This window comes from Montipora foliosa, chromosome 4 (genome assembly GCF_036669935.1).
Source record: "Montipora foliosa isolate CH-2021 chromosome 4, ASM3666993v2, whole genome shotgun sequence".
Lineage (NCBI taxonomy): Eukaryota > Metazoa > Cnidaria > Anthozoa > Scleractinia > Acroporidae > Montipora > Montipora foliosa.
Window position 1 is genome coordinate 11,297,783 of NC_090872.1, and position 10,068 is coordinate 11,307,850.

Below are 10,068 nucleotides of genomic sequence, written 5' to 3' on the forward strand. Positions count from 1 at the left end.
ATTAGTGTCCTAAAATCCCCAGCTTTGTTCCAAGGAAAAGGGTTGCAAGTTACATGCTTCAAGGTCACGTGCTTCTGAAATACAATACATATATCATATTCTTGGGTTTCACTCGCGTGATCAACAGCCATGTTTTTCAACGAAAACAAAAGAAGACGTTAGCATAATAATAGCTTTCGATTCCCGGAGGATTGGATCGGGACACCAACATGGCCGCCATTTCATTGTTTGGGGACACCAACATGGCCGCCGTGACGTCATGTGAAATCCAAGAATTTGATGTTTTGGCGAAGTAGTATTGCTGAGTATTTTTATGGGTAGTGCTATAGTTTGACGAGCCAGCTAGGGCGAGTCAAAATACAAACAACGAGTAGAAATACTCAGCGATACTCGCACCGCAACATCTAATAAGCTATTTATCATCCAACTTTTTTGAGTGCTAAATTCTTAGCAAACGAACTGTAAACCGAGAACGTTACAGATTTGTGCGTGCGGGGCAACATTAACCTGCGATCAGGCGAAATTTTTGGACGATTTTAAAGAGGGAGGTCATGATCGCAGGTTAGGGCAACATCAGCAAGTAAACTAGTCAAATCAGTTCTCTACTGTACAATAACTAACTGTACAACATCGTGGAATATTTGAACTTGTACAATATTTGTACAAGTCATACCAGACGAGGCCCTTTGGCTCACAGGTCCTCACACGTTCGTACGACGAAACAGACCTGTCCTTGCGTAATATGTAGCTCTAACAGTGCACGATATTGTTTTGGTATTGTCTATCATTGTAGTGCCATGGTAGAAGTCTTGGGTAAATAGTCTGAGAAGACATGTGGTTACTAGCAAAGTACTGAACCCAGAACGATTGAAGAAAATAAATGGGAAGTGAGAAACATTGGCTTCTGGGCTGACATGTTGATAAACTTCTTTTCACCACAAGTTTAAGCGTGCCCTCTGAGCATCTGACAGCTTTGTAATACCAAAGTTCACTGAAGTTAACCCTGTTGGGCGGGGTTAGTGTTTGGATGGGAGACCAAAATAATATATCCCTCATAAAACAGAAGCATCGGACCGAAAACACTATTAACGCTAACAAATGCGAACTCAGCAAGGTACAGATTTTGTTAGCTTGCTTTATGCAAAAACAAATATTGATGCAAAAGTAAATAAATATTGATACACAGTTTTTAGAAAGAGCAGAAGGAAGTTTCCAGGACGATCGCTCGGGAATAACATATTTACGACATGAAAGCAACATTTATTTTGGACCGTGAATATAGAATATAAAAAGTTACGATCAGCGACAAACATTTTGGGGGATTTTTGCAACGTTCAATTTTGTTATTGTACGTTTTGGCTACACAAATAAATCGCAAAATCGAAAGTGACATCGCCGGAATTCAGCGGGCGACGTGATGAAGTTACCGCGGCATGTTTACTCGCCAAACAGTGAAGTATCTGTGTCAAATGATGGCAAGATACCGGGTTTTTGTAAGTTTCTTTTTCTGTCAAGTGTTATAAAGTTTGACAATGAAATGAGCGAAGTCAAAACAAAGATCATAATCGCCCAAGTCTTGTTTATGCAAAGTCAAAATTGACTCTCCAAGACGCGTACGACGTTATTTATCACCAGGTAATTCCATCATTTTGGAAATAGCAGCTACGTTATTATTTACCTGCGTCACAATTCTTCACTGATTTTGGGGCTCATTTTGTTGAAACTCAAGCACGCTTCCAACAGGCCTGTGAACCCTTCCAGCTTACAGAGCAATACTAAAAAACTTCTCCCATATCACATTTCAACCTTGAGCTCGAAAATTCAATACACAACATGATATTATAATTCACAAAGGCAGAAAATACCACAGAATCCTTTTCCAGCGAAAAATTTATTGAAACAAACAACATATTTGCTCTTAGAGGCGAAAACCTGTTCCTATTTCATTGCGTGCGTGAAGACAAGAAACACAATCGTGTCAAATTACTATGTACTTCAGGTAAATACAGCTCATTTTGATTTCGTCTCGACGGGCGATAGATTGTTGTCGAATTCCAGTACTCGTTGCTTTTGAGATTCCTGCCTAGTTTATCCAACTGACTTTCCATTATTGAGCTCCATAAGGGTATATTTTGTTTAAGGATCCACTAAAACGCCATTCGCGTTACATGACTTTCGACGCCATTGCAGGCTAAGTTAATGATTCTACTGTGTCCACCAGAGAAATCTACGCAGTTCCACTACCCTCTCGATCCTAAGAAAATACGCGCAGAAGGCTCTCTGCACAAAGACACCACTTACCAGGGGAGTGACAGGCAAGACTTTTACCGACACGGAAAAAAAATACTAAAAAAAACCCGGAAATCTACCTATTTTCCGACTGGGTCTGCCATAGGGCAACCCAGTAATAACTAATATAGTTGGATCATACAATACAATATAAACTTAACTGATCACTCCCCATAGGGGCTTTTTAGGGCCAACATAACACAATGATCGAAACCACAGAACAGAAGAACAACATCACCTGTCAAAAATCCCAACTGGCCGGAGGCAAACCAGTTGGCTATTTACAAGTGCAGCTAAGAAGTAGAACCAAGGACTACCAGGGGAAAATTCAGTGAGTGGTCAGCACAGGTCTTGAACCCGGGAACTTCTAAATCTAAATCTTCCAATCTAAAAGCAAGCGCCCTAACCATTTGGACACGCTGCCTCCAAAAGTATGAGGCATTACGATAAAAAACCATTACGGCCAAAAACATCAGGATTTTGCATAGATTTGTCCTAAATGAGTGTTTGAAAGCTGTCTGAAGTGCGAACTTAACCTACTTTTTCCCTAAGACGCTGTCTTGTTTGTTGTTAAAGGACGGGACACACTAGGCGATAAGTCGCTGCGACACGTCGCGGGGAAAAATCGCCTCGTGTGACGCCGTTAATTTTGTGAAAATCATTGTCGCTGCGATCAGTTGCACGAAATAGAACCAGTTTGTCTTCGTGTGATTGATCTTAGGAACAAAAAAACCAGTTTGAATTCGTGTGATTGATTGCAGCGACAAAATTAGCGAAAGCAGCGTTGTCGCACCGTGTTTACACTTCCGGCAACAAGTCGCTGCGACAAAACGTAAATGAGCCAATGAGACAGCGTCATACGGTCCGCCATATTGAATTAGAAAACTAGTTCACATTCCCCCTCATACGAGATCACTACGTGTGCACCGAAAAGGTGTCGTGTCGCAGTGACTTGTTTTTGCAAGTAGTACACACGAAGTGACTTGTCACAGAGACTCGTCGCTGCGACTTGTCGCCTGGTGTGTCTCGGCCTTAACACTCAAGATTAAGCCTTTTACCCACAAGTGTCCTACTTACAGATTTTGTAATTAAGTAAAGTTAAGTACGATCGTCCGAGGAGTGTAGTCCTGAGAAGGACTGTTTGAGATGACATTGACTAACGTTTCGACAACCAGAGGCACACAAATCACTTGACTCTGAAGATGACTTCCGCTCAGGCCCGGGTTGCTCGAAAGCTGGTTAGCGCAAACCGTTGGTTAACAAGTATCGAAACCAATATGTTTCCATGATATTTAAAGCTGGTTAGCGCTAACCATGCTTCGAGCAACCCGGGCCTGAGCGGAAGTCATCTTCAGAGTCAAGTGATTTGTGTAACGTCAGTAGATACTATGAGAACTACGGTCGTAGATATATTGCAATAGATGTAATTGTAGGTTGCATTTAGGCTAAACTGACAGTCTACCAATAACACCACGCATAAGTTGACCAATGACATCTTCGACCGGAGTTCCCATAGTATCTACTGACGTTACACAAATCACTTGACTCTGAAGATGACTTCCGCTCAGGTTGTCGAAACGTCAGTCAATGTCATCTCAAACAGTCCTTCTCACTGGACTACACTCACCCGGACGATCGTAGTTTACTTAATTATGATATGACTCCTGGGTTCAAACTATTTACATTTACGATTTTACAAATTTTACCCTGGCAATTGGGATAACATGCGGCATTTGGAGTAACATGCGGGGATATCACAATCAAGTGAATACCTTATTATACGAAATTAACGGTCGTGTCAATTAACGTATTTGAAATTAACGCGATTTGAAGAAGATTTTGCTTCCCAGTAAAAAAAATTAATGTGAAAGAGGGGGCAGAATTTCAAAATATTGGAAATTAACGCGTGTGCTACCCCACTTCCCTAAAAAGGGAATTTGTTGAGAACACAAAGAAAATGACGTTAACGGTACATTATTAAATGGCTACTATTAATAGTACGCGCGCTCTGATTGGCTTCTGAGCGGGCAAGATTTTCTTGCAATGACCGGGCATTATGAAAATTTTTCTCGGCTCGACGGCTCTTTTTGAGTTGAGACTAAAAGCTACGAGCGTGTAGGCGAAAACAACCAAAAATATGGACAAAGTACAACTATATTTTCAATAATTGACAGAAAACCTAGCATACAGGTACTTCTTTAGTATGAGCGACGAAGAAAGCCACAGCAAGAGCGAGTTTTATTATCAAAAGGACATATTGACACACATATCGACATATTGACCTCGCTATCGCTCGGTCAATACATCAAAGCCTGGGTCTGAGATTTGCCTGTAATGACCTCACTCTCGGTTAATAAGTGGTATGCAAATCTGATCTACTAATGTGAAAGATTGATGTGAAATAAAGTGTGCGAATAAAATCTATTGTTTGGGTTAGGTGTCAAGAATCTCTGGAGTGTGTCACAGATTTGGTGGGGGGGGGGGGGGGGGGGGAAGGGAATAACGGTAATTAAGGTGGCCGAAATTAATGCGCGATTTAATTAAAATTAACAGCGCAGAAATTAATGTCAACACAAATTAACACGACTTAAATTAACGCAAATTTTTCACATACCCATTAATTTCACGAAGCGGTAAATTTCCCATAATAAGGTTACTCGCATTTTATTAAAAACGGAACTACGGATATCAGATTTCCAGCATTTTCATTCAACAATATTGTACAAGTTGATGCCATGAAGTAATGTTGCAGTGAAACCAATAAAAAGGGGAGAAATGCTCGTCGGAAATTAAACCCCTAATGGGAGAAGTACACCAATCTGGGCGTGGCCGAGGCTTTTTTCGACACCTACAAGAGACCATATTAAAACACAGAGAAATAAAAAATGCAGTGACTTTTAATGTTGGCAGCCATTATCATCTAATACTTTCACCTACGTGAGGAAATATGAAGGTGTAAATATACACTTTCATATTTCTTCGCACGCAACCCTCAAGGAGACCTTCACGGCTACATATGATTGTGTTTTGCCCAGAACACCCCAAGTGAGACCCAAAATACGAAATAAACATCTCTAAGCGAGACGACGAGCACCTCCCTCCTTTTTAAATGGGAGTTTCCCCCGGGATTTCGATTTCGGACCACTATTGTTATAACGGGACGTGCTTCTATGATCGATTGATCTAGTTGCGAAATTAAAGAGGGCTATTCATACAAGAGACATTCACAATGGTATAAAGTCGAAACTACTGACGCTGTGCGGTGCATTTAGGCAAACCCTCGTAAGAGTTAAAGACGAGTTTGAAGTTCCCGTGAATCGAGTCGATTTAGAAGTGAGACCGTGCATCGAATCTCGCCAGAACCATGAAGAGAAAGGAGCTTCTTTTGATGACATTCGTGATGTTACAAATTGTCTGGAAGTTGCAAGTAAGAGGTTCTGCAATTTTAACTGTTTAGTTGGACTTTGATTCGCCAGGACTTGTTGAATTCACAAGGGACACGGTCCATGCACAACGCCTTTCCTTGCGATCTATCAATCCTTGTATAAACAAAAAAGACGGAATAGGAATTAAAATCATGATGTTGATGATGTTGCAGAAGTCAGAACGGAGTTTAAGATCTACAACGCGACGGTAACGAAAACGTCATTTTAAATTGCAAGCTCACGTTTGTTAATCTTTTTCGTCAGTATGTCGGTTGGTCTAACTTCTAAAAACTAGCGCAACTTTCCAGGAACAGAATTAGGAGGTGCGGTGTTGAAGACGCGACAGGAAATTCAAATTCGCTGCCCTGTGGTCACGTTCTCCGTAAAACTTGAAAATTGGTCACTTCACGTTGCAGAGTTGCCGAAAACGAGAAAGAAATGTACAAAAATGAAAAATGCACGTGCAGAGCGTGCTAAGCTATATGCAAAATTTGTGACGGTTTAGTTGCCGTCGCGTCGTTGATCTTGGGATGCTTTACATTATGCCTGACTATCAGGTCCGAGACCAGTGGAACTAACCAAGAAAAAATAGAACGACATTTTTCATCAAAAGTAAATTTCCAACCGGACCGAAGCGTTCCATTTACGTTTCGACCGAAATTTCGGTTACATCACAGTGAAATTGGACTGGAAACGAGAATTTTTGTAAATGGAAAGGCACGTTTCGGTCGGACCGGACCGACAGGTCAAAGAGGACCACTTCCAGAGGTGACCGAACCGAAACGGACCGTTCCATTTGACTTCAGCCCGAAATTTCCGGAAATTTTGGCTTAATGGAAAGCACCCTTGAACTCCCTAGTATTTCGGCCTACGAATCGCTTGCAACGGGCAGAAGAAAGGTCGTTGGCTCCGTTGCGCATTGACATGCCCTCTCCAAACAAGTGCTGGGGCACAGACAACAAATGATCTGTTCGAAAAGAATGAGATCCTTGGACCTCGGAGGGGAAGGGATGGTAGCCCTATAACCCTTCTCATGTTTCTTTAGTTGCTTGTTTAACGATCAAGGCGAAATGGTAATGAATGTCAAATGCGCATCAGTGACTTCTCATGTTAGGTTGTGTATGTCTTGGCCCCGTCATAGATCACACCATAACACCCGCGGCAATTCCTACTCTTTACGAAATGTGTGTGTTCACATCGCACAAGGTTTAACAAGGTCTAACGAACTGGAGATGTAAATCCACTGAAATTTGAAGGCAGCACTTCCAGCTCAGGTCTTCTGTAAAAATCTGCCGTTAATTGTTTGCTATGGAAGATAATCAGAGAAATGTCATTCCCCTAGCATGCCAAATGAACAGTGTTTCTCTCAAGCTCCCTTCTCAATGACAGTTCCTGAGTAAAGGGATACATGTTAATCAACAAATGATTCATTACGCTCAACATTTCAGGGTACTAAGCAAATTACGTTTATTTACTCGTCCCAAGGGATTCCCGGTGAATTTCACCGTTCAAGTGACTGATTTTGACAACGTTTTTGATGAGGAAATCAGCATCGACATAAAGCAAATGACCGTAACATTCCACGTTCCTCAAAGTGGAGATTTGGTTGAGGCTGAAATCATTAATGATTTTCGCAAGGTAAATCAGTAAGTTTTGTTGCTTTTCACCATAACTTTCTTGAAGCTTGGCTGAAAACAAACTGTCGAGCTCTAAAGAGATGTAACGTCTGTAAGGAAACTGTGCAAAAGCTTCAGTATTCAGCAATTTGTATGATAAGCCAGGGTTAACGTACATGTAAGCACTTCGTCCCAAGTCCAGATTTTCCAAATATTCGTGTCGCTCGGAGGAGTTTTTACATTCACCGCAATAGACTAGGTTAATATTCAAACGATTGAGCTGGATCATGTATTAAATGGAAGCTACGTCTGGGGAAATAATTAACTGCAGCCAGTCGTTCAAAAGCCAATTAACCCTAATCTCGAGTTAAAAATTAACAAAGGAGTTTTATTCTCTCCTTCCAAATGCTGTTCAAGGCTGTTATTCGGTAACACTTTACATTAGAAGAAGTCAATCTTGACAAACAAAATAAGCAAAGGAAACCTTCACCAAAAGTTGAAAACATAAAACAAAAGTTTACGCTAATCATGGACTAAGTTAATCGCCTTTCGAACAACCGGGCCCTGATGTTTAACCTTTTACAAGCACAAGCAGAAACAGCCGGGTTCGTTCCCGTCTTGTTCAAATCCCGCATGGAAAATTCCATTCAGAGCAGCGTCTAAAATTCGCAAAGTTCTTTCAAATTTACTGAGAGACCCAGATTACCTGGAGAAAGAAAATGGAACATACCTTTCCCTTGTGAAATTCCCATTGAAATTTTTGGAACATGTTTTAACACCTTCCGCGGTTAATTTCGGAAATTTTCCGGTCAGGAAAACCAAAATACGTATAACATTAACATCCCAATCTAGTTTTGGTACATGGTAAACAAACAATGAGCAGCTGGAAAGATTCCACAGATATGACCTTCATTCCATGCTAAGTCCAGTCCAATCTCGTAAACTCGAACTACGAACTCAGACTATAGGCCTTATTTACGATAGCCGCCATGTTGGATTTGGCTTTTATCATGCAAATTCGCTACACATTTCTGAGGGGGCAAGCAACACAAGTTCGAGAGGTTATAACGAACATCTTAGCCACACAGATGATTTGTTTCACGTTCATTGAATGTTTATCACCTAAGCAGTAAAATAGAATGTTTACACAAGTTACTTCGATGTTTTTTTAGTGAAAAATGAAGAGATAACGAAGTAGAAAGTCAAAATGTCGGAGGCAATAAAAAGATATAAAATTATTATAAAAGGTAATTATTTCTAAATTCTAAAATGTACTTTTACTGTAGCAATGTTAATTCAATATTTCGACGAGCCGATTTTCCGCAATTTGCCTTTATTCCATTGTTTGCCCCCCACTCCCCAGCATAACACATGGCTAATTTGCATGACAAGTTAAAAACCAACATGGCGGCTATCGCGAATAAGGTCACGTTGTCGGCGAAAATAAAAACGGTGGGCTCTGGGGACGAGAATGGCTCCAACTCCTCTGTTGGAATAATTAAATGTTATTTAATGGACTTTCTTCCTTGGTTGAAATTATGCGCGTTCGCAATAAATTCGTGAGGGGTACATGTCATTATTGTTACGACTACAGTATAAAACTTGAACTTAAAACATGAAGTGAAGATGTCTTGTTTGGATTGAAGCTGTCTTTTTCTATTCTTTTGACAGTCAAGCGATAGTCTCATATTTTGACCAACCACTTTTCTTCTTTATTTTAGAACTTAACAATGACCGTTTTGCCAGGACAACAAAAGTGTTACCTTTCAACGCTGGATCCAGATTTGCTGAGCCCCAGGAAGTTGATAAGGGCTTTTAACAGGGTACGAAAGCAGTTTTTTTTTCTCCATCGAGTGACGAAGCTGAAAAACTAATCATTCGCAAAAGGCCAAGACAATGAACCAATTTACAACCAATTTTCACAAACACGCGTTGCAAGTGATTGGGGGCTAAATTTACCAAAATACTGGGCTACTTTTCTCCATGTCATTCCATAATAATAGCTTGGGAATTTAAACTGGAGTCCAAGTTGGCCATGAGTGCCACGAAAACTCAAGTCAACTTGAGATGTGTTTTGATCTCAGTGAGCAGTGCCGTACAACTTCAAGGGGGATAAAACTAGACTTGAGATCGTACTTCGGCTTCTCTCAGGAAACCTCGCTTCTAAGGTTACAAAATAAGGTACTTCAAGTAAAATAAATCCGGGTCGTATTCAAAGACACTTTACTCCCATGGTGCCTCTCTCCACCCAGGTGTATAAATGGGTACCGGCGAATTTAATGCCGGGGGTAACCCTGCGATGGACTGGCATCCCATCCAGGGGAGAGTAGAAATACTCCTAGTCGTTTCATGCTACAGAAACCGGAGATAAGCGCCGGCCTGATGGAACTTCTAGGCTTGTAAGCAGACTTTACCCGTATTCAAAGTAGAAAGTAGAACGCGAGCATACTTAAAGCCTTATATCGTCCCTAGTATGAACCTGCCTAATAAGTATCTAATGTTATATGCTTCGTTCTTCAGAAGCGTCCTTTTAATTTGCATTTGGTGGCCCCGAATGGGCCATTTCCGAGTTGCTGTCAGTCTCGATTTCGAATTGAGTCTTGGTGCTCAACTATTGTAAGGGAAATGAGTTTGATTTGCATAAGAATACGCAACTCATTTACATTTGAATGGTTGTGCACCAGGACTCGCTTTAAAACTAAGGCATACAGCAACTCGGAAATGGGATATTCTGTAGT